At 38.7% G+C, this 23,987-nt stretch overlaps 1 long non-coding RNA gene across 1 annotated transcript in view; it reads left to right on the top strand.

Annotated features, from left to right (window-relative positions):
* LOC131085232 (uncharacterized) overlaps nt 1-23,987 on the top strand; it is a 291,057-nt gene that overhangs the window by 114,746 nt on the left and 152,324 nt on the right. The window contains exon 10 of the long non-coding RNA XR_009114613.1: nt 14,239-14,303. This is a non-coding gene — a long non-coding RNA (uncharacterized LOC131085232). The remainder of the gene's footprint in view (nt 1-14,238; nt 14,304-23,987) is intronic.

Here is a 23,987-nt window from a genome sequence, read left to right as displayed (position 1 = left end):
AGTAGCATGTGCAGCATGCTTTGTGCTCACAAAGAGCAAACTTGTTTGTATGAGAGCCTGATTCTCCATTAGAAAGTGGGTTACTTTTATGGGACTGCTTTGGTGTCTTTTGTCCCAGGGAGAGAAAAATTGGGATTGCAGTTGTCTCTAATCTGTCACCTGAATTCTCTTGGAATTTGCCTAGTTTTACAACATCCATCCGTCTCCAAGGATAAGTAATATCCACCTACACATGCCAGTAGTTGTGGTATTGCTTCAATAACCAGTAGGTTCTAATGTGGTTTTTGTGGTCAAAGTGGAGACATGCAAGATGGAATTTTAAAATTCTTGTTTTCCTCCTGTTGAAATCAGTAGTAAGACTTGTGAAGGAACAAAGTTGGGCCTGTTTTTGGCACTTCAAAAAGTTTAATGTAAAATATTTGATTCTTTTCATTAAATGTACATATTTGCTTGTCATGGCTTCGTAGAGAAAGCTGTAGCAAAAAGATTGTCTTTCATCATTGTTCTCTGCAGACCTAAAATCAATATTTCTGTGACTCCCCTTTTCTTTAAATCATCTCTGATAAGGTCTGCTTTAGCATTTGAATATGTGCAAATAACATGGATTCGTGCCCCCAATTACATTTGTCTTGTACATGAACAGACAGTATGATTAGAAATTTAAAGCATAAAACCTGTACCAGTGCCTTCATCAGGAGTTATGTAAATATAAGCCCTTTGAAAATTACATTTCATTGGCACAAGTTGATGTAGAAGGGAAACCAGAACCACAGAAGGCAGGTATTCTGCTGAATGATCAGGAATGCAGGAGTGTACAATTGTAAGTAGCATACAGATTAGATTATACAGGTCTCTTCAAATGTTTCTTAAAGGGTTTGTTTGTTTGTTTGTTTGTTTGTTTGTGGTTTTTTTGGATGAGAAAAAGAGAAATTTGTATCATTTATTTTAAGAATGAAGAAAAGTAACATCATCTCTTCTCATATTCATTTAGATTTAATACAGGGCTGGATGCAGGCTGTGGGATGTTGAAAGGGAGAATAGAGGATGCTGCTAGAAGGATAACGGACACTGAACATTATTCTGAAAGGAACTTTTGTCCTTATCATACTATTATGCAGATAAAATGTTGGAAGAAGGGCCTGTATGAAAATGTTGAAAGAATTAATAGGGTTTTGTGTCAAATTAATACACATAAAAACCTAAGGTCAAATAGGAAGTTGGAAGAAAATTTATTTTTCCACTCAACCTTCTAAAAGTAAGTTGTTTTCATTGCTTGCATATCTATGTTTACGTGGAAACTAAAATTTCAATAAATTTTTCGGTTTCTCTGCAGAAAGCTGTCCTCAGCCTGTGAAAAAAAAAATCTCTTAGTCTGGTCTTTAGGTGGGTACTGAGTCTGTACCAGATCAGTTCATTCTTGTCATTTGACAGAAATACCTATCTTGGAATACTTCATCTCTGAAGTTTGATATAACAGAAGGAAAGCTCTTTTATACACTACCCAGGAGCTGGGTCAGAGAACTAAACATCTTTAGAAATTTTTTTCTGTGATATTTTATTTTATTTAACTGTTTGGCTAAGCAGGGAGACAAAGTTGGAGGTGATCCAGGCCCAAGAATATGTAACATAAATTTCCAAGGCACATGAAGAACATATTTGAAGAGAGAGAGCAAGAGATGGGCACAAATAATGAAAAAATCCAACATTTTTAAAGATCATACTGACAAGGAAAGGTAGCAATTGATACCCAGGCCTACAATACTTTTTTGCAGTCTTAGCAAAGTTCTAGAGAGTTTTTCTGTCAGTCTGTGAAGTATAAACGAGACATTTTGTAAAGACCCTCAGTCATCTGGTAGAATCCCAGTGGAAAGAAGAATGGATCAGGACAGGACCGTGAGGTCTGTGGATAATAAAGTCTCTGCAGAATTGCAGCTCAGCCATGGGCAATTGCGAAGCAGAAATCTCTTCCTTTCAAAGGTTTTGGTTCTTCTGGAGGGTAATCTGGTTAAGAGTGAACACAGCAGCCTGACCACCCTGCCTCTGTTTGGATGGTTGGTGTGTTCACGTTCTTGTTTGTATCATACTGTGGCTGTAAATCAAGCTTTTTCCTGGGCTGCTGTTTACAGAAACCATGATATTCATTTTAAGTTTCAATGTCTGCAAATTTTTGCTAGCATTTAAATGCTAGAATTTAGCTAGAAAATATTCTTTGTGAACAGGTATTTTATCACATCAAGACCTACCAATAGTCCTTCAACTGTAAGATTTATTAATAATTGGAAATTTGTTATTTAATCTAGAGTTTAAATGTAGTTACATATGCCAACTTAATGCCACAAAATAGCCTAAGAATATTCTTAAGCAGTATGTCAGCTAAATTTTATTGCAGTTCCATTAGTATTACCATTAAGCAGCTGACTAAAGGTCATAATGAATACTTACTATTTTATATCACCCAGGAGGTGCTAAGTACAGCTGGAGTCTATTTCACTACTTGAACACATATAATAGTCGACAAATTGTCGATCAGTGGATGTGTCCATCTTATCAAAGTACTTTGTCTGCCCAAGTATGTAGCAATTCTTCTGGTGTGCATTGCATAATAGATGGAGGTGGAGGGTTTTTTTTTAAAAATAGGGAAGTTCTTATTAAATGGCTGGTTGTTGTAGTCCTATTCTAAGTACTGCCTATAATTCTCTCCTTGAACTGACATTTCAGTAATGCAGTCAGGGCTTGCATGATTCTAGCTAACCAGTTTAATAAGTGGGGTAACAATTATTGAGATTTCTGGTGTTCAAGATGATGAAAATTATTCTGTATATGGTTGATGCTTTTTTTCATACTTTTCTGACCATGTTATTCCTTCTACTGATGCCAAGTTCTGCTGGAACTGCAAGAAGATTATGCCCTTATTGTAATTCTTTAACAGCTGTTGCAAAATAAGTCTTGGCCCTTAACAAACCAGTTCTGTGCATTTAGAATGGATTTTTTTAGAATAGTTTTTCGAAAAGACCCCCATCAAAATAGATGGTTTGATTAATGTGGTGATTTGAGCTTTAATCTGTGTGATGAGTATCATGCAGAACTGTGTGAGCAGCATGGACTTGGAATCCTTTTAACTGTTGTTATCTATCTGATGTTGTTCAACAATTTTATTTGCAATAGGAAAGCCCTGGTTTTAAGTAAAAGTACTTAATATTTTCAATTGTTGCTTTCATAAAATCAAGTGGATTTTATGAGTACACAGAGCTACACAGGACAAAAGGACAACTTCTTTATGAAATATGAAAAAATATTCCACAATCATCTTGGTCCTATTTCTTTTCACTACAGAAAGTCTATGAAACTTCAGACTGCATTCAATTTCACATTCATTTTGGCAGCAATAGTACTGTAAAACTGCTCATTTCCTACAGGGCTTTTGCAATATGTATTTTAGCACACACATTCAGCAACGACTGACTTTTGATCTAAAATGAACTAAAAATACTTTTTATCAAAAATTGCGTGTATGTGAATGAAAGAGAAAGGTTAGCCCTCCACTGTGTTTGGCTTAAATTCTTTTGACATTAACTTGTTCAAAAGAGAATAATTTCCTTTTCTTGAAAAACACAAATTTTATTATTTTCAGCAGCAAATCTTTCCCCTTTAGTCCATTAGAACTAGGCAATCTCTTCCTGTTAGCAGCAAGTTGCAAGACAAGAAAGGGTTAAATTTTTAAGGCAAAATATCTCATTGATCTTATCATTCTGAGTAATTAGGTAATTCAGCAGCCACAGTTCAATGAGACTTGATGTTCAAATGCTGCTCCTCTCCACACTCACCCTGGCTGAAGTTAGGAATGTAACGGAGGCCACAAAAGAAATGGGATATCTCAGAAATGTCCCAAATCTCGTGGTTATCACCAAAGTATGGGCTGCTCAGGTGGGCCACAGCAGAGCTGCAAGTTGACATTTTGCCTTGACATCAAAGGGACCAAATAGATGTGTCTTAGACTTCCCTGTCAGAATTTCTCAGTCTGATGAAACAGTGAAGCTGCATGGAGATTCAGTGGAAATTGAAAAATGCAGACAGAAAAATGGGAATAAAAATTGAGAGATATTTTAAGAGTATTCAAGATTTAAAAACCCAAATGTTCTCTACTGTGTCAGAGGGAAATAGAAGCCACACTTGTAATAAGTGGCTTTTATGCTCTCTGTACACTCACATGTCAGTTGACATCTCTGTAAAGTCCTTTCAGACTAGAAGTAATGGCATATAAAAATTCAAAAGAGAAGAAATGATGATTCCTGCTGACAGAATCAAGTACTATGGCTTTTGCACCATGTTTAGGGTAAAAAAAATAGTCCCCAAATGTCCATGAACACAAAGAATTGTATAGATCATTTACTAGATGGAAACTTCCAAATTCTTCTTAGTGCAGAAAAAACCTCCCAGATATGATTAAATAAACCCTATACTTGCATTTGGACAGAAACATGGTGATGTGTCCAATACTATATAAGTGTAATGTACAACTTTAAAATTCATTAGTTGCTTAGCTAAAGGAGGTCTTTAAAAAATAATCATTTTGGGTTTAGTTCAAGCAGGCTTAGGTGACCTCAGTGCAAGAGTCCTGAAAGACTTTGCTGAGATGATTTCTGTTCAACTTCTTAATTTTTTTATTAAAAGGTGATTTTTTTGCATATTTTAAAACCTAAGTCATAAAATTGTGCTAGTGTACAGAACTGCCAGCAGAATGGTTTAGACTTCTATAAATTAGTCAGCTTGCTATTGATTGCAGATAAAAGAATGGAAATGTTGATCGTGAATTCGATGAAGAATTACAGAATGGAAGTGAAGTTCATGGCTGTCACACAGTTTTATGATGAGAACACCTTGTAAAACCAACTTTCAGGTTCTTCATGTGGTTGTAAGTCTAATGAATGTACTGTCTAGACAAGAGGGTATTTAGGCTTCAAAAAACTCCTGGTGCCACATTGGAATTAAGAGGTGCAGTAGCACTGTCACAGCAGTATCCAGCAAACAAACTGAGAGTGGCCTCCCTGACTGGTGCCAAAGAGGAATTTTCAGTGAAGAGTGCTTACTCTGTGGGATGTTTCCAATGGCATCCTGCTAGGACTGATTCTGCCAATGTTTGGTGTCATCTTCACTGATGGACACCAAGCCACAATACCCTGGCCAAGAACATTTTTGGACTAAGATTAGCAGAAAATTATGAGGGAGGGCATCCTCAGGATTTTATCACTTTGCGTCACATAGACTCTACCTTCTTGGAATAAAATGTATTTTCACACACTCAGGTGTAAGACTGTACAGAGGAGACAAATATCAACAGGAATGACAACTGCATCCTGTGAAACAGTCACTGACTTAAAAGACTTTGAGGTCACAGTGGCGAGAGTGATGAACTGGAGCTCTTAGGGAAGTGTGCTTAGAAAAGCCAGTGGGATTCCTGGATGTGGCAGTAGTGGGCCGGAAAGTGACTTTTATCTCCAGCAACTGAGTAACTCTTTCCCAATCAATACTCTGCTAACTGTTCTCTTACAGACCCTTTGTGTTATCAAGGGAGGCAGCTTGTCCCTGTCATTGTTGTTCATGCTTCTTCAGCTCAATGTTATAGGCAGTATGTTATGAAGCAGAAGAACAGGCACACAAGCAATTTCTCAGATAAAAGCCCCAGAGTACAGAACTTTTTCACCTGAGATGGTCCGTGGTCAAGCCACTAAAAGGAAGACTTGTACTCCTGGAGCTGTTAGTGGTTCCATGCAGCTTTTCTGTGTGACTTGGAGGTTGTTTTGACACCACTTGTGGTGGTGGTGGGAGAGAAAGTTGTGATCCTTGCTCTTGAAATGCATTTCTGTAGGGGGATAGAATATAAGAAAATAAAGATAGTGTAGAAAGTAATCTTACCCCTAAGGAGTTGCAGCTGGGCCAATTAGCAAGGATTAGGAACAGGCCTGACTTTAACAGGCCACAACTGTAACCAGTGAGAAGAAGATGCTATAATAGAGTGGGTTGGCTGGGTGAAAGGGGAAATGGAGTCAGTGGCTGCTTTGTGAAGGGGAAAGAGCCAGTGCTCTGAGGAGATGTTCGTGAGAAACACCAAGAAGGTATGGAACTTTTGTGATAAGGAGACAACAGTATGGAACCCCTGCAATAAGATGACAACATATTTTCTCTGGGACATCATAGGAATCATGCTCTGATTTCATGATTTGAAGTCATGCCCATCTGCAGAGTAGGGCCAATGCCTCTCCCCAGTCCTGGGGGCAATCTGAGGGTGAGCACGTTGATGGCAGTGTGAGGACATTCCAGCCGCGAGCCCCTTGGGGAGAGTTTTGGAGCAAATGAGACAAACACCTTGTGCAGGGGGATATAAAGGAATCCGCTCAGGCAAATGTCCTCCTCACAAATGCTCTGCAGAAATATCAGCCAGTCTTAATGAAACCTGACTGCAAGCTTGTTTGAAAACTATTTTTAAATGTTTAAGACTTAATTTTGAATATGTTGGCATTTGTGTATTTGTAAAGGTGCTTCAGTTCCATTTAAGCACTGGATATCCATTTACATTCAAGAATGTATCACTCCTTTATTAAATATATACTCCAAGGCCCTAACACAGTCTCCAAGTAGCAGTTCTACAGTCATGTATTCTTTATCACTTCTAAAACATTTAGTCCTGTGTAAAACATTTAAGTTCCTTGCTGTCTGGAAGTATTGTGGTAGCCATGCATGTGGCTGGAGAAGACAAAGATTAACTGTTTATTAACATATTAATTAATGTTTTAAAACTCAGCAAGTCATTTTAAATGACATAGATACAAAGACATCCTCATACAGAAGTATTTTTGGACTAAGTATAACTTACTGGAAGACAGTAAGCCTAAATATGTGGAAAGACCAGAATAGTGCTCAAACTGGTTAAAATAAGCTACATGTTTGTCTCAAAAATTGTTTACTGACAAAAATTTTAATGTTTTTCTTGCTTTTAGGTAACCAGAATCTTATTAACATTTTTTCCAAATTCTTTGCAAGGGGTAGTAGCTCAGTTATTGAATAGCTAACTGACAATAATTAGCCTATTATGATGATTAATGCTTATTCAGGACATTTAATTTGCATGCTATAAGCATGGTGAGACAGCTAATTTGAAGTTATGCCAAATACAGTGTTTAGCTGTTATATACAACATTTGTTTGCCTTTCCAAATATAAAATAATTGACAAGAATAATCATAGCTGAGGATATTAGGTCAGCAAGTTTTCATTTCTCCTTTTAATAACAATGATGTGTTACTTAGTGAACCAATTAGCAATGTAAACTTTACTTGCATTTAAAAATGCGTAAGGCTAAGGAAGAATTTCTAAATTGTAGTTAATGGAATGTCAACAAAGATGCATATTCTGTCATTCTAGCCCAGGTGAGAACCATCTGTCCCAGATAGATAGCATTTCTCCAACTTCTCACAAGGAAGAAGGATACAAGGTCATTTTTATGCACCTTGTCATCAGGATTGACTTTATGAAAGTCAATTAAGCTACTAGGCCTTAGCCATAGTTTCAAAGAAATAGACAGTGAAAGAATAAATGTCTTTAATCATGGTTACTAGAAGCCTTCACTTTTTCCCTCGGGAAATGCCTATATATTCATGTGGAACTTGCAGCCTGTTCTGGACATTTGGAGGGGCAAATTTCCATTGCTGCTTCTGATTGCTCAGGTTCTTTGACCCAGGCAGCAGAGCACACTTCAAAATGTGATGCTCTTCTCCAAAAGCTTCAATGTCTCTGGATTTGAAGCTTAAGTCTCCTTAAGCATGCTTTCAGAAAAAAAAAAGCCAAATAGGGAAACATGTAGAGGCTCCTAAGAGAAAAAGAATGTCTGCAGTAGTGTTTGGAAAGTGATCTGGTGCCTTTGGAAGATAAGGGGAAAGACAAGTTTCTCTATGGGAAGTGTTGGTGTTTCCTTCAAAGTCTTCCTTAGGTTTCAGCCTTTGAAGCAGCAGGCATTGCAAAATTCCTCCTTGGGCATCATATAAAAGTAGATAGCACATCTGTGTTCATGCACCAGTCCAACCAGTCATCGCTTCTTGATAAATATTTCTGCTTGCTTTCTGCAAAAGGCATTTCTAGCTCTTCTTTGCAGCAAATGGCTGTGAGTTACTGATGAGAAACAGAGGAATCTATCTTTTGTGCAGTACCAAAATGTATATTTTTAATTTTTTTTCTATTGACCTCAAATTTTGAATACCTGGGATGAGTTGCAGGATATTTATTCTTGTTTATGCCATTTTTTCCTCAAACTGCTGAGAAAGCAAAGTGTCTGAATGCTTTCTGACTCTGAGGAATAAGAGGAGGAAGAGACAATTGTTCTCCTAGAGGTGATGACAGGACCCCAAGTCTCTGTCATTTGTGCAGGGTCCTTTTAACCTTTTGTTATTTGGAAGAAGCTGGCAGTCTGTTTTAATCTGTGTGAAAAATAGTGGGCCTGTTTCTGTCCATTTGACCTCCCCTCCCCTGAAAGGACCACAAGCCAGCCAGGCAGGTTATACCCAGCCCTTGCTGAAGCACTGCCACGTTCTTGTTGAAGCCCAGCCACAGCATTTACCACACCCTTGCAAAGAGCCAATGGACCCTGAATCCATTTGAATCCATTAAAGTAGAACAGAGCAGCTCTGCCTGCACCTGGTGAGCTGAGGAAGCCCAGGCATGGCCTGCTGTGCTTCTCCAGTGCCCCACAGCCATGGCAAGGCTCTTGCCCAGGTGTGGGGCAGGGGTTTGCTCAGAGCTGAGGCCCTTTAATGAGCAGCGTGAATGAGGGCTGCTCCCATGGTGAGGCTGGGAAGAATTTGGCCCACAGACAAATGCGGCCCATGCCACAGCACTTAGGGCTTTGTCCCCTTTTTGTTTACAATTACAACCACGGAAAAATGAGAAACTGTTCACAGTTTCTCAGTAAGAATATGGGGAATCACTGGTTATCCACCACCTACTTAGATCCTCTTTATTTTATTTTTCTATTGCATCTCCCAATACTTCATTACCACCTTTGTAACTTAGAGGAGTGCAGGGACCAATTTAAAATCCATTGAAAGAGCCTTTGGCTTTCTGTAGTGGCTCCTGGATCAGGGCCAGGGGGTATAAACTGCTAGTGGCAAGTTTACAACAGTGCTCCCTTTGTGGGTGCCACTGCTGGGGCTTACTGAGGTGGCTGAACACTCTAACAAAAGTGATTTTGCAGATTAACCCGGTAACAAGCTGTGTGTTCTCAGTGGGAACTCTTCCAAATTTTTAAAAACAATTATAGTTCTCTGTCCATGAATGCTGGACTGTCACATTCTGCCAACACAGGGAAGCTTCAGAGAGGGTTTTTTGCGTTAGGCTGAATCTCCCTCTGTCTTTGTACTCTAACTAATCTAATCAAAGATTAATTTGTTGCTTGCTTTATTATCCCCGTATTCAAACACACACAATGCAGTATTTTGTGAGCTTACTTCTGAAATAGATTCTAGCAAGGTTAAAAAAAAAAATTAAAAAAACCAACTTCCTTGCACTGCATATATACCCACTTAGTACTACACTAGTCATGCATTAAAAATACCTCTGATCTGCTATTGCCAGGGAAAATTAACTGTAAACTGAAAGGAAAAGTGGTGCATTGCACTTCAGTCTCAATCCTACCCTTTCAGTCTTGGATTTATTCACATCAAGAGCAATATAAATACATTAGTCAGTAATTTGGTTTTTACTCATTCACAGGCAAAAATCATCTTTTCCTTAGTTTGATAAAAACTGTTCTGATGGAAATGCAAATCTCCAGGAAAGGTTCAGACATGGTTTAAATTGTCCATTGCGTATTTTTGATCACTGAATTCAAGGACTACTCCACTTGAAGCAAAGCTCTCATTTAAGCCAAAGAATGAAACATGTTCCTGGGTGAGCAGCTGCCTAAGCAAAGTACAGTATTAAATGCTACCTGTGTTGGTGGTTGGAAAGCAAAGAGATTGCATTACTGATAAATAAATCAAACTGATGAATTATTGCAACAAGTTCTTTTTTAAAAAAAGTTGAAACAGTTCTTAGTTGAAATGTGTTGAAACTCAGAGTAGGTTCATAGCAGGTTTTCTAATGAAGGATTTTTTTTTTTTTTGTTACATATGGCATCAGTTGCAGTTTGGTTTCATTTTTGCTGTTGTTGAAAACTTAGCATAAACCTGTCCTTGAGAAGCTTGGAAGTACCTGTGCAGCCTTGAATTCACCATGCAGAAACAAAATCCTGCCAAAAATCTCTGTGGAAGTTGCAGTGATGATTTCCCAACAACCAGTGGCTTGTGGCTTGCAAAGCATTTTTTATTTTTAACTATTTCAGTTGCGATTTGCTACATTGTGCTCTTCTTTTTGCATGACATGTAAAGGTCCCTTGTTGTTTGTGCATCATTGATACAATTCTCCTGCAACCAAAAACAAAGAAGGCAGTAGTGCTTTTAATAGAGGGTGCCTGATTGATAAGCTAGTTGCAGCCAAACCTGCTCTGGCTAATTGTCTTTCAAATGCCCTCATTAATCAAACAGAGGAGTAAGTCTGACAGGAGAGCTGTCACTGTTTTCATGATTTCCTACCACTCACCTCACAGTGTGAGACCTGGCTGGGTACCCAAATCATGGCCTTTAAACAGTTTTAATGCCTGCTCACTGCAGAGCACACCTGGCTTTGGTGGGATGGGGGCCTGCCCAACTCTGAGCCATGATCCATCCCAGGAGACCAATTTAGCAGTTATTTAATGATTCATAGCTTGATGTCTGGAAATGAGTGCTCCACACGATAACATACATAAACAAATTTAATTAGTTTTTGCCTTTTTTGCATAAGTAGCCACCAGTGTATTAAAGCTGCAAACAAAACAGGTAGGCTGCCTGGAAAGTCATTGAAGCTGGTTCACAGCAGAACTTTGTAAAAGGCTGTGGTGCTTTTTTTCATCTGCTGATAGTCACTGATGTGTCTTTGGCCAGGTCCTGAAGTTGCTGGGTTTGCTCATTAAGAACAAGGGAAGCAGTTATCTCAACTAGCTTTTGGCCAGGTGTTAGAATTACATATATACAGCAAAAACTGGCAGCCTCTCATCTACTGCCCTTCAAAGCTGCAGAATGTAGTAATTTTTTGAAACTGTTTTTAAAGGATGTGCTTCATATATTTCCTGTTTTGCAATCTATTAGAAATATTATTTAATACACATCAACCTGAGTTATTGTTCAGAGATAGGGATTTATATATTTGCATTTTTATTGAACATACATGAAAATCTTGCAAAATTATTTCTAGTTGTGCACGCTACAAAATAGGGCAAAATACTTAATGCTTAAGAAAGCAAATTGAAAGATTTAGGGACAGAATATTTTTTTAACCTTATTTTATAACATTGTATAATTAACAGTGGTGATGTATGAAGTGTATGGGGGTTTGTTTCTCTGCTGTTAAGTTTTTCATATTCTCTGTGGAGCAGAATTCTAGGATTGATAGTCCAGAATAATATCTTGTCATTCTCCTAAGGAATATAAGTAAATACATTTTGCATGAAAAAATGTTGCATTTTGCATATATTCATATTAAGTGAAATTCTTACTTTAATAACATTTCAGGGCTGAAAATGATTCAGCGACACACATTACAAATATTTTATACTGCAGGGTTTCTTTGAACTCCTGACAGCAGAGCAATATAGCTTGTCTTTTTTTCTTCATCTGGGATTAGCTTTTACCCACCAAGGGGAATATTTGTTCCTAAGAGAGGTGCCTTTTTCTTTAATAGGGCAGTTTGATCATAAATTTTAGCAGATCTTGGTTTTAGATTACCAACTGTCTGAACCAGACACCTTGTTTTCCTGAGCACACAGAGGAAAATCTTAGCATGGAACATGTTGGTTCCAGGAATCCTGCAGTCATCACTTTATAAGTGTGCTTGATCTCAGACTTGAGCAAGGGGGACCAAGCCATGATTTAAGATGATATGCTGCTACCCAAAAGTGAAATTCTGTCTCCAGAAAGCTCAGTGGAAACTTCGTTATTGGTCTCAGTGGGGCCAAATTTTATTTTTGTTAAGGTATTGTGAACTTTGGAAGCAATTTAGACTGAGAAAGAAGGTGGAGACAGGAGACAAATTGTTTTTGACCTTTTTCTTTTACAAATTTAACAGAGACCATTGGCTCATTTCTGCCACTACCTCCCAACACCTATCGGAAAATGTATTTTCTCTGAGTCACTATTAGTTTTATATCATGGTGTTTTATTTTACTATGAGAGACAGAGTTCCAAGTGGTGTGATTTATAGGACATGTATACCTAGATAGATATTGCCTCATGTTTTCTCTTCTCGATAACCCAAAACAAAGAGCCTTAAAGAGATATATTAAAATCTAGGTACCTGGTCCTAAAATTTGACCGACTTTAACAAAATCAGTAGTGTGTAGGTAAACATTTCCAAAGGCCTGTGATTGATTTTATGAGCTCATTCAATGCCTGTGGGTTGTGCTCTGTGGACACTCATAAGGATTTCTGATTAGTGTCATCGTGCCCCCTATAAATCTATTTTCTTGGGAGTCTATATCTTGGTAATAAAAACTTGTCCTGCAGTGAAAGGTCTTGGCATAATAGCAGAATTATTGCTATTTTTACTGCATTTGAAAAGCAATTCTTGCACCTTCTCCCCATCCTCTAGAAAGTCTTTTTTTTTTTTTTTTTCTGCATATAATGCAATCCAAATAATTTCTTTGGTGATTTAATTAGGTAATATTAATGAGTGTACACTTCCTTTCTTACCTAGATTGTTGTGGACTGTACAGGTCCAACCTTGTCACTGTTGTCTGCTTGTGTTGACCCCGGGCAGACTTAGTCCATTTTCCTCACTTGGGAAAATCTGTCAGCTTCTGCCTGTATTCCTGGTGTTTCTTCCAGATTTGGACCCCCCAGATCAGGATGGCTCTTTAAGATACAGTGAGGAGTCAAACTTTGTGTTTAAGTGCCATTCCAAGAGCTATGAGGTGTCATGCCATTTTAAGACTTCATTTGTGGGTTCTTCAGCTGTGACCAGGAGCCCTTTCAGGCTTGGTCATTTGAAGTTTTGTATATGTTCAATGTGGCCCATAGGTCTGTTAAAGAAGCACAGATTTGACAGGATCCACGAAACAGACAATACAACACCTAATTTCTTTTGAGCCTGGCTGGAGCCTGCTGCTCAGAGTTAGTGCAGGTACCACTGCATGAATTGCTGCTGTGCCTGGCCCACAGGGAGGGGCAGTGCTGCCTTCTGTGTAACAGGTGATGGTTTTGCTGCCCAGGTAAATGAAGAGTTTATTTTTATCCTGACTGGCCTCCAAGTGGCAGTGATTCCCCTCTGCAGCCAGCTCAATAAAACATTTGCATGGGAAATAAATTTAGTGATTTATGGTTTAGGTCTTTCTATAGAATATTCAGTGTATTTGTTGTTGAGAGAGACGCTCTGCTATTCCCTTTTGAGATCAGGCTTTAGTTAAACCTGTGCTTTATTTATTTGTGAAACTGTTGTGAATCATGCAAAAAAGTTGCAAAATGCTTCCCTAAAAGAACTGCTGAGTGTAGCATCTGATTGCAGGTAGTTAAGAGCAACAGGGTTTAAAATTGCTAAAATTCGGGAAGTGGGTAGGAATTGGAAGATGACAATTCCTGTGTGGGTTGAGCATCTGGAGCCAGCACTACTCCCAGTCTGGCCACTCTGGGATTCTGCTTTTGCATGAGCAGGAGAGGAGAATCTGCCACAGGGCAGCTGCAGGAAGATCAGTAATCAGATCCCTGATAACCTGAGTGACTGCTGCAGGCACACTGGAGCAAACAGATTGCACTGCAGCAACACGGGGCAGAGTGATCTTGTGGATTAGGGACACTGAAATCACTGGACAGAGTTGAGTGAAACCGATTAATTTTTTGGATAGTTTTATTTGGTTGTTTGCCAAAACTTATTTTCTTTTATCCAGTGATAATATTTGTGATATATTAAGAATAAACAAGATTAGAAGGGAGTTTTCATTAGTAGTAAAAAGGCTATTTCATCTTACTTTTCCTTTTGTTTTTCTCATGTATAATTTTAACTATAATTTCAACAGTTTATTAGCTACAGTTTTTTCAAAAAACAAGAAAAATATACCAAAAACATACAAAACCAAGATGGTAATATAGTACTTATAGGACAATTTTGGTTTTTTCTGTAGCAGAAATGATGTTGCTCATTCAGGTCTGGTGAGAAGGATGTGGGAGTACATCAGTGGAGAAAGACATGGTAAGAATTTGTCACTAAAAGAAAAGCATACAGGATTGTCATCTAAATTAAATGCTGATGGATCATGGATTGGATTTTATCTGAGGGTTCTTTTAGCCCTTAGGTATGGAGTATATCTTTGACTACAGTGCCAATGGTGATTATTGCTGTGATGGATCATCTGCTCAAAAATAATAATTGAAAGGACCTTCCTGAATTGTAGGACCTTATCCCATGGGAAAAATGCATAGATGGGAAGAGTTCCATTATGAACTGGAGATAGATGGAGCAGGTTTTCTCTCTTTCAATATTTTCCATGGCTTTATTTGTTGTTATGAAGTCTTAAAACTAAAAGCTGACATTTCATATCAAACTTCAGCAGAAAAATGTGGTTACTGGTGAAAGAGTTTTGGTTTATAACAACAAAGGTGTTTGGGCTGAAAGTGCTTTACTGATGGATTCAGAACAGCTCCTTGGTGTAAGTCAGCTCTGAGTAGGACATAAGGAACCCAAGAGTTACTACTTCAGCAAAGTCAAACTCATTTTTGCCTTTTAATTGTGTTTATTGTGTGAACTTACCGTCTGGAAACTGACTGATTAAAACAGAGGTGTTGTTTCTATAAGGGCCAGGATTATGAAAGTCAACTGAAATATAATACAGGAGTTTGGAGTGAAAGTTTTCATTTCAAGAAATAGATACATAACACTGCTAATTTGTCAGTGATGCTGGTTTTGAGGTCTGGAAATTGTGGGTGAAATTCAGATGTCTTCACAAAGATACCAGAAATGTAGATATCAAAGGCTGGGGAAGTCACCCTAGATTCACTTTACAGTCAGTTGAGGAAAAATGGGCACCTTCAGAGAGTGATTCATCTCAGCCTAAAATAGGCAGGTCAGGCAACTTGCCCCCTGGAGATGCCTGTTTCTCTCCACTGACTGTAGGAATGCCTACAGTGGCACACTCAGAATTCAGTGTGTAACCTTTCAGTGTCTGAAGCTAGGCTGGATGAAGCTCACCCTGTGGTAGCAAGGACAGGCTCTGCCAGCTGTGCTAGTGTGAAAAACACCTTCCTGGGCTGCTCCAGTGGCTCTGCTTCTGGGGGGCATTGAAGAAGGTCTGGCTGAGAAATTCTGAGGGTCCTCAAAACCCTGAATGATCACAATGATGATTTTTGAGGCCTGTTTACTTCTTAGCTTCATTGGGAGTAGGTAGTTTTATTTTAATTGTGTAAAAAGAAAGGGAAATCTGGGGTTTCTGTTTGTTAATCTTTTTTCCCCTGTGGAATCCTAAAAATGAAGGCATATTTTATTCTGTTGGGTAGTAAAAGCTGCTGGGATTTTCTCAAAAGCCAATGGCTGTCTATTATTTTTTGTCCCATTTACCTTCCCCATTTGTAGTGTTGCAGAGTGTAGTTAGATAGTGGCTGCCCTGTAAATCCAGCAAGTATGGAGGAACTGGGTAGACATTTTTTTAAGGGCTGGCAAGATTTCTGGGTTTGGAGGATGTCTGTGAGACTGAAGATCCAGATAGATTTGTAATCATAATCCTTGCCTGCTTAAAATAATTTTTAAAAAATTGAGAAGGAGATGGAATGAATAGTGCTGTTGTTTTATACAACATTTGCTATTAACAGAGTTAATAGAGGAAATGTTAATAGGAAGGATATAATATTAAAATATTTAGAGAGAATTTGTGGTTTTGTGTAGTTTATGAATTAGGAAAGCAAGATTGCTCAGAAGACCCTTGCTTAAAAGGGAATTGCCCTGAGCAATACTGTGATAGAATATGTTCAGCCTTTTAGGTCACAGGATACTTTTCATGCTGAACTCCTGTAAATACAAACCAGTTTGAACATAACAGGAGCACAAGGGCTTTTTTGCTTCTTCCAGAAATCCCCAGAAGTGGGAAGATGGAAAAAGTCCCAATAGTATTTATGACTTTTATTTTCTGTTGTTCAGAGAACCTGCCAAACACATAATAATTAGAACTTTGTTCTTGAGGTCATGCTGGTTCAGTGAATTTGTACCTGAGCTGATGTTTTCAGTCACAGAGTGCTCTGAATGTTCTGACACTCATAGATGGGATAAAGTGGTCCAATAGTTCAACACACTTGTAACCTGCTGTTATTTGTTTTTATTGGTTTTTTTCATGTCTTGACAAATACTAAAAATAGGACATAGATTGTTCCAAATCTTGAATGTACCAAGTGACTAAAATAAAAATCTGAGAGATAGAGGAAGGAAGCTTAAATTTTTACAACTTCTTACATCTTTTCTTTCTCATATGTCTGCAAACAAAGCCCTTTCTTATTTAAGTATTTCCCAATATAACCTACCATGTTAAAGGTTCTATATGAGTTTGGCTGTTTGTAATTTACCAGGAAAACAAGAGGAAACAGTGCATAGAAAGCAGGCTGCATACTTTGAACTGAAATTCTGCACCACCTTCATTAATAGTGGTAGGATCTCTAAACAGGCATCAGTGAACCTTTGTAAATTTAATTTTAGCCAGGCATGTTGTATAATACTCTGTATTGCTCTTCAGACAGCTCAGAGATGGGGTAGTTCTGAGCACGTGCTGGCAGCTGTGTGCGTGTTGCTAATCAATCTTGTGTGTACAACTTAGGGGCTGCTTCACCTACATTTTATTTTCATTTAGCCCTTTTCAATTACCCATTCAAAAATCTTTGAAGACTGTTCCTCAGTCCTGTAATCTCTCTTCAATGAAAATGAGTGGAGCCACAAAGAGAACTAGAATAGGATTCATTCTCTTCTGTGCAAAAGAGAATGGATAAAAGCTTGACTTTAATACAGGTGTGTGATAACACTGCTGCTATAAGGCACCTTTTGGCCACATGGCAAATGAGCTGAAATAAATCTGTTCCTTATCATGCAAGGCCTTCCTAATTAATTGGGGAAATCCTTCCTCAGAAGGATGAAGAAAACAGAGTGGAACTGAGTACATTAATGCTGGGAAAGGACAAATTCACCTGTACTTCTCTAATTGCCACCATTTTCAATCTGGAGGCAGGTAAAACTGTTGAAATAGGAGCATTGCTTTGAATGCAAGTGAAATTTAGGGAGTGGAATAATTCTTTCCAAAGTAAAGAAAATAATTTTACCTTCACTAAAAATCAGGGATTGTCTTTCCTATATTGGGGTGGCTGGAAAGTAATTTTATAGACCTGTTTTTGACTTGGTTCACTTGGAGTGTGACTTATTTACTTGAAAAATATTTATATGGAAACAGGTAGTGGAGCATCTTAGCTACGCTGATTTTCATCACAGTGGCAGTCTTGATGCCCTTCTCCCAGGACTGCCATAATCACTCAAAATAGTCTATATTTTTAGTTTTACAGAATATCTTCCCGAGTTCAATTTCAGAATAATTGCAGTGCTGTTATACTTTGAAAATAATAACTATTTGCATGGGGTTTAAGAGGTGTTTCAGGGCCTGACATCCAGTGAAGTTTCTCAGGTTGTTGAAAGGATGGTTTGAGTAACTCTTTCAGAAGCTCAGTTAATGCAAGGGCACGTTAAGTTTTGCCCTCACAGGACTGATGGCATGATTAGTCCATTAAAAATCTGTATCACCAGGCAGGTATTTCTTTGCTGTGCATCCTCCAGGAGTTAGAATATTCATCATTTTGAGAAAATACTCATCACTGCTGCATTTACCAGAAAGTCCCACATTTTTTGGGGTGTTATCCCAATGTTCTGGTAATAGAAAAATTGGAAAACTTCTATGTTGATCCAGTGACTGAATGTTATTTTTTTCCCCCTATACATTTCCCATGAGGAAATGCTCAAGTGGATTGATCTCTATCACTTATGGCAAATGATATACCTTCTTATTTACAAGTAAAATTATTCTGGGTGTAGAAATGGAAATTGCAGACTTGACAAGGTTACTGTGAAAAAATGTGAAATGGCATAGCTGCTGGCCTAATTACCCTTTCCTCTTTGAGTTCAAACATTGTGAGTAATGGGCAGCGGCTCAAGCAAACACTGGAAATTTTGTTGAAGAAACAAGAAGTGAAATGGGGGAACATGTACCTGTTTGTTTTGGTTGTTCTAGTCAAGGCAGTATTCAAATGATAGTAGCCTTCTTTCTAAGTCTCATCATTTTCTTGCATAAGTGTTTTGCTTCAGGAGAAAAAAATGCTTGTTCTCACTTGCCCTGCTTTGGTAGCAGCATGGAAGTCTTGGAAATTCAAGGTCTAACACATCCACATGGGTCCAAACCTGGGAGGCTGAGATGCTGTACAGAAACTAATAAATACCACCTTACTGCATAGGTACTAACTGAGATATATCATTATCTCCATGCTTAGCAAATAACCTCTGTGAAATACAGATATTTTTGTCAGTACACTTGATTATCTTTAATCAAAGTGGTCTCCAAAATTCACTTTGCCAGCTCTAATGGATTGAGGTTTTCTGGACAACCATCCCTTGTGTGCTTTTTAAGGGAATGCAGTGTGAAGGGTTTCTAGTATTATAAACTTACCAAACATGTTTTGTTGTACTTGAAACTTGACTTGTCTTGGATTTACTTTCTTTATATCATCCTCCCCATCTCATTGGACTCGTCTTTCATTTTATGGGAAAAATTTTGGATACAATGTCGATTTATTGAAACATTTTTCTTGAATGCCATTGTGTAATTTCTGATTAAGTTTGCTGCTGCAGGGACTGCAAAATTTTGCTGTAAATTGCCATGATCCAAAAGAAAGGACTCAATAGCTGGAATATAATAGGAATATAATTAGAGAAATGGAAATGGGCAAACAGTGTCAATACAGAACAGAAACCAGGTGTTGGCTGGGAAGAGCAGTAAATCCTTTCAAAATAGAAGTTTTAGACATTTAATGACCTCTAACTGCTGTCTAACTGACAAATATAATCTAGGGCTGGGTACTGTTCTTTACCGCCTTTGCTATCCTTTGTAATAAGGAAGGATCAATTCCCTCATCCATAAGCACAGTGTGAGCTGTAAAACTTTCAGTGTCCTTGGACAGGCCTTGGTACTTCAGCACCCAGCTGAGGTGGTGTGGTTTAGATAATCTTAGCACTGAAATGGCCCTATGGCCTTTTCTGCAAAGCAGAAAAACTTCCTTAGGTTACACAAGTGGTTAAGAATATTTCTAGTTTGTGAAGTCAAGGAGTCATGACAGCCATTTGTCTATTTTCTGTGTGTGTGGACAGTTTGCTTAGGAGTTTTTCTTTCCAACAACCTCTAAAAGTTCTTTGGAGAAAGAAAATAGAATAGTCTACTCCAAAACTATCATAAGGGCTAGAAAGCATATGGATCAGAAAGCAAACAGACCAGAATCTCACAAAAATCCCAAATCTGATGACTTTAGAAATAATATTCCAGGCTTACTGAAGTCAGCAATAATTTTTAGATTTTCAGATTTTACAAACTAGTATGTCATTCAGGCTGTGTTTGGAAAATTAATTTTTAAATTTTTTTTCCTTAAGTGATACCATATTTAGCTGAAGTTCTAAATCACTGCATGCTCTGTGTTTGTCAGCGAAATGCCAAGTGCCCCATTTTGTTCCTAATGGAACTCTTGTATGTGTTTGTGTGTAGCCTGCAGTTTTACATTCTGTCCAGAGATGGAAGCTGCTTGCTCTGACAAGGTCAGGTTGGGAAGGAGGCCATATTCCTTGAATAAGAAAGCCAGGAGGCCAGAGCATGCCATTTCATTAGTCAGCCCAGGACTCTCTAATAGAAAAGGAGGGAGAATGAATGCTATGGAATTTAAAATAACTATTTCAGCTTTTCTGTAGCTTGGAAAATGTTGCTCTTGGGCAATATTCTGTTAATGATCGCTATTGGGCCAGATGTTCAGGACACGTAAATGAGTGTATTTCCATTGACTTCAGTGGAACTAGGCCAGCTTACGCCATCTGAGAATCTGTCCCCTCAGCTTTCTTTCTAAACCAGCCATGATTTTGGGTAAGGAGTTGCAGTGTTATCTGTCATAGTTCTGGTTTCCAGCAGAGGAGATGAAAATTAACATTCTTATTTGCTTCATCAGTGTGAGAACAGATTAAACTGTGACAAAGAATCAAAGTAATTCAAATAATCAAATTTGAGAATGTGAAATATAACAGACTTGCTTTGTTTTGCAGTGGGTATTTTGTCTGTCAAAAGAGAACTTCATAATTTTCTAGATGGCTGACCAGTTCTCCAAGCTTCTGATGCCACTTAGGCCAGTGGCGTGGAATAAATTGAACACATTAACCTGAAAAAGATCCCAAAATTTTGTTCTTTGTTGTTGAGGTTATTTTTTATTTATTAATAAATTAAGACAGACTCTTGTTGGGCTCTAAGAAATGGGACAAGCTCTGTGAACTGGGTGCATTCCTCCTGCCTTTCTATTCTGCTCCCATCCAGCACTTATAATGGTAATGAAGTCTAATTACAAATGCATGTGACTGCCTGTTGTAATCTGTCAAGTGTTTTTCTGAAAAACCTTGTGCCAGTTCAGTATTGGTCATTAGATAATAAGGATTGATAAAACGTAAGGGGCAAAATGTTAAAAATGCTACTATCGATTAGAACGCACCTTAATAATGAAACCATGGGCCTGGGGACGAAAGCCATGGATCATTTTGACAATTCGGCCTCAGATTCTGGATGAGACAGAGTGGGGACAATTAATCCCTCAGAGCCACAAATCACAAATAAAGTAGTTGCAGCTCATTACAACCTGACCTTGCTAAACGGCCTTGAAAACACAAGTGACCTTCTAGTATTTGAAAAGATTACAAAGCTCTATTGAGAAATATCTTTTTTATTTATTTATTTTTAATGCTTGGGAACCACATGGCTTAATTTTAACTGATCTTGATGAAAGAAGCTTTTAACTTCACCATCTTTCAGGAACCAGATTGCTAATGTCTCGTGGAACTGATGGTGGTACTGCAGGGCAGTGCTTGGGAAAGATCTTAAAAGTCAAAAGTCTTGATCTGTGCAATTAATCAGTGGAAGTTTGTGCTGCAATACCTTTGAAGAAACAATAGTTTCACGGAACTACTGAGTGGTTCTAGTTAGGGCTTTTATAAATATTATGGTATTATTGGAGCACTGCATAATTGCAGGAAAGTATTTTTGTGCATTAAAGTCCATATTTTGTGCAGTAAAGTCCATTGCCAAACTTTGGAAATATGTTCAGCAAAGTATTTAATGAACTCCCTTCATGTTCCCACCCTAAATGGGAATAAGGAGAGGTCATGTATTCTGCATTTCTGTCTTTTGACATGCACTGTAGATGTTCTTCGGCTAACTGACTTGAGTCCTTTGTCATGGGCTAGTACATATGGAAATCTCAAAAAATTCCATTTGAGTTTCTGATGGAATTGTCTAATTAATTTGATCAGGCTACCTTAATGCTGAGTCAGGCTCATCTTTCTACTGACTGTGATAGGAGATATCTTTTCAGCTCATTCCTGAGGAGGTCATGACAACTATCCCTGATGTTGTCTTAACTGTGCAATGAATTTTGAGCCCTTGCTGATTTCCTTGTGCTTTGGACTAGGCCCATGTGTGACTGCTTCTTTCAATGTATCTGAATGAGGTGTTTCTAAGTGTCCTCACCATGCACAAATTCCAGCCTCACTCCATGCACTGCATCCCCTACATTAGATAAATGCAATTCCTTTAAAACCTACTTCTCTGTGAATACAATGTCCTGTATTTACAATTGCACCAATACAGTGGCTTCCTATGGGGATTTTGCTGTGTTCTGTGCAAGAGATAGGGTCTGCTCTGGTGGTGAGGGCAGCATTAAGAATGCTCTACACACAGACTTCGTGGTTTTGCTAAGAGAGCGGTGACTTGGATGATGTCAGTGATGGCTGTGAGCATGGAGGCAACAACTCCAAGTTTCCTAGCTCTTTGATGTTCAGACAAAAGCATCAAACATAATAGTGTGGAACCACTACCTTTGACCATAGATTACTGAGGCATGCTGAATCTGAGAATTGGCACTGGATAGATAACATTTTCTGCAAAAGTGGCGTTTTCAAGATAGCTCTAAAATGTAACCTCCTGTAGAGGACATGGCAAAAAAATCCCTGTTCAATGTGCCATGTACACAGTAATTGCAGTTCCCTGGCTGTGTGGGGAGCAAGGTGAAGCACCTCCATGCTGCTGCTAGAGAAACTGTGAGAGCTCACTCTCACAGCACCTGGATTAATTTGTTTTACCCTGGCATTACCAGGACTGATGTTTAGCCATGGGTAGAGCTCTCTCTTTGACTCTGGGCCTGGATGACAGTGTTTTTGGCATTAGGAGTGACAGAGAGAAGTCTATGTGATATCACTGTGTGTAGTATATTGACACTAGCTCTCCTTTTATCATCTTGAAACAAAATGAATTAGGTGAACAAAAGGGATTCCTTGGAAGCGCCATTCAATTACTTCACAGTGACAGCCAGGGAAAAACACAGTCTATCCCCTGGATGTAGCAGTTCCTACTTCTGATCAGAAAGCATTGTGACATTTTCAGGAAATTCGTGGCTAAGCAGTGACTCCCCAGTTTGAGTTAACACTTCATCTCCTGACATTCCAGCCAACAATCCACACTGCTTTCCAGAGACTTCTCCTCCAGAGGTTCAGCTGTAGTCAGGGTCTTGTGACAGGGATAGTCCTGGCCATGCACTTGTAGAGACATTGTGAGGCACAACACAACTCAATTACTGGACATAGAATTGGGAAACAAGTGGAATAAAATGACTCCTTGTAAGAGAAAAATCAGTCAACCATTTATTAAGTAGATCAAGACACTGAGGGTATTCCAATGTAGAATTGGACAACCAGAGCTATTACTTTGATACTTCCTGTTTTCCTTTTTTTTTTTTTTTTTGGTGGGAATTTCAACAGCCTTTCTGATAGCATTAAATGTGCTTTAAGAATCAAACCAAAAGTTTCCTTTACCATGCTTACTTAGTAGCTCCACTTAGTGGCTCCTGGGATAACACAGGGTTTCCCTCAGCACCATTACCTGGTGCTGTGGTGCTCATCCTCCTTCCTTCCATCCTGCTGGATCCTTCAGGCACACAGGATTGCTGCAGGAATGTCAGAGACTAACGAGTGCACTAATTGCAGAGTGGGAAACAACACCTGCTAATTCTCAGCTGAGTTATCCTTGTAGCAAACCTTATGTCTGTGAATGTTTCTCTACCGAGTTCTCGTGTAGCTGTGATTTCCTTTGGAAACTCGTGGGTCGTAGGGAGCACTGAATCACAGCAGCTCAGCACGCTGCCTTCCACCTTCATGGACGACACTCCTGCTTGGAATCAGTGACTGATTCCTCTGCAGGCTTTCTGCCCTCTCAATCCTCATTCATTTGATTTCTGGCCTTTGGGGATGAATTTATCTCCCCGTGTACTCTATTTACTAGAGTATGTGATTTCCAGGAGATATTAGACGTGCTTGACGAATACTTTGGAGGAAAAATTCTTCAGGGGGCAGAGAAATCTGGCTTCAGGAAGGTGAGATACCAGCTGTCCTGCAAAAGCTTGAAGTACTGCCCAAAAGTTACAAGCAAAAATAGCTGAAGTAGTGGAGATATTTTGGTGTGGAAGGAGCAGAGAAGTGATTTTCAGTGCATAGCTGTGAACATAAATAAATACTGGCCTTTCAAGGGTGTGATGTCTGTTGTCTCCAAGCAAGGCAAACTCCTAATAGCTG

This window comes from Melospiza georgiana, chromosome 6 (assembly GCF_028018845.1).
Source record: "Melospiza georgiana isolate bMelGeo1 chromosome 6, bMelGeo1.pri, whole genome shotgun sequence".
In the NCBI taxonomy this organism is placed as follows: domain Eukaryota; kingdom Metazoa; phylum Chordata; class Aves; order Passeriformes; family Passerellidae; genus Melospiza; species Melospiza georgiana.
This window is presented reverse-complemented; position numbering and strand designations above follow the sequence as displayed.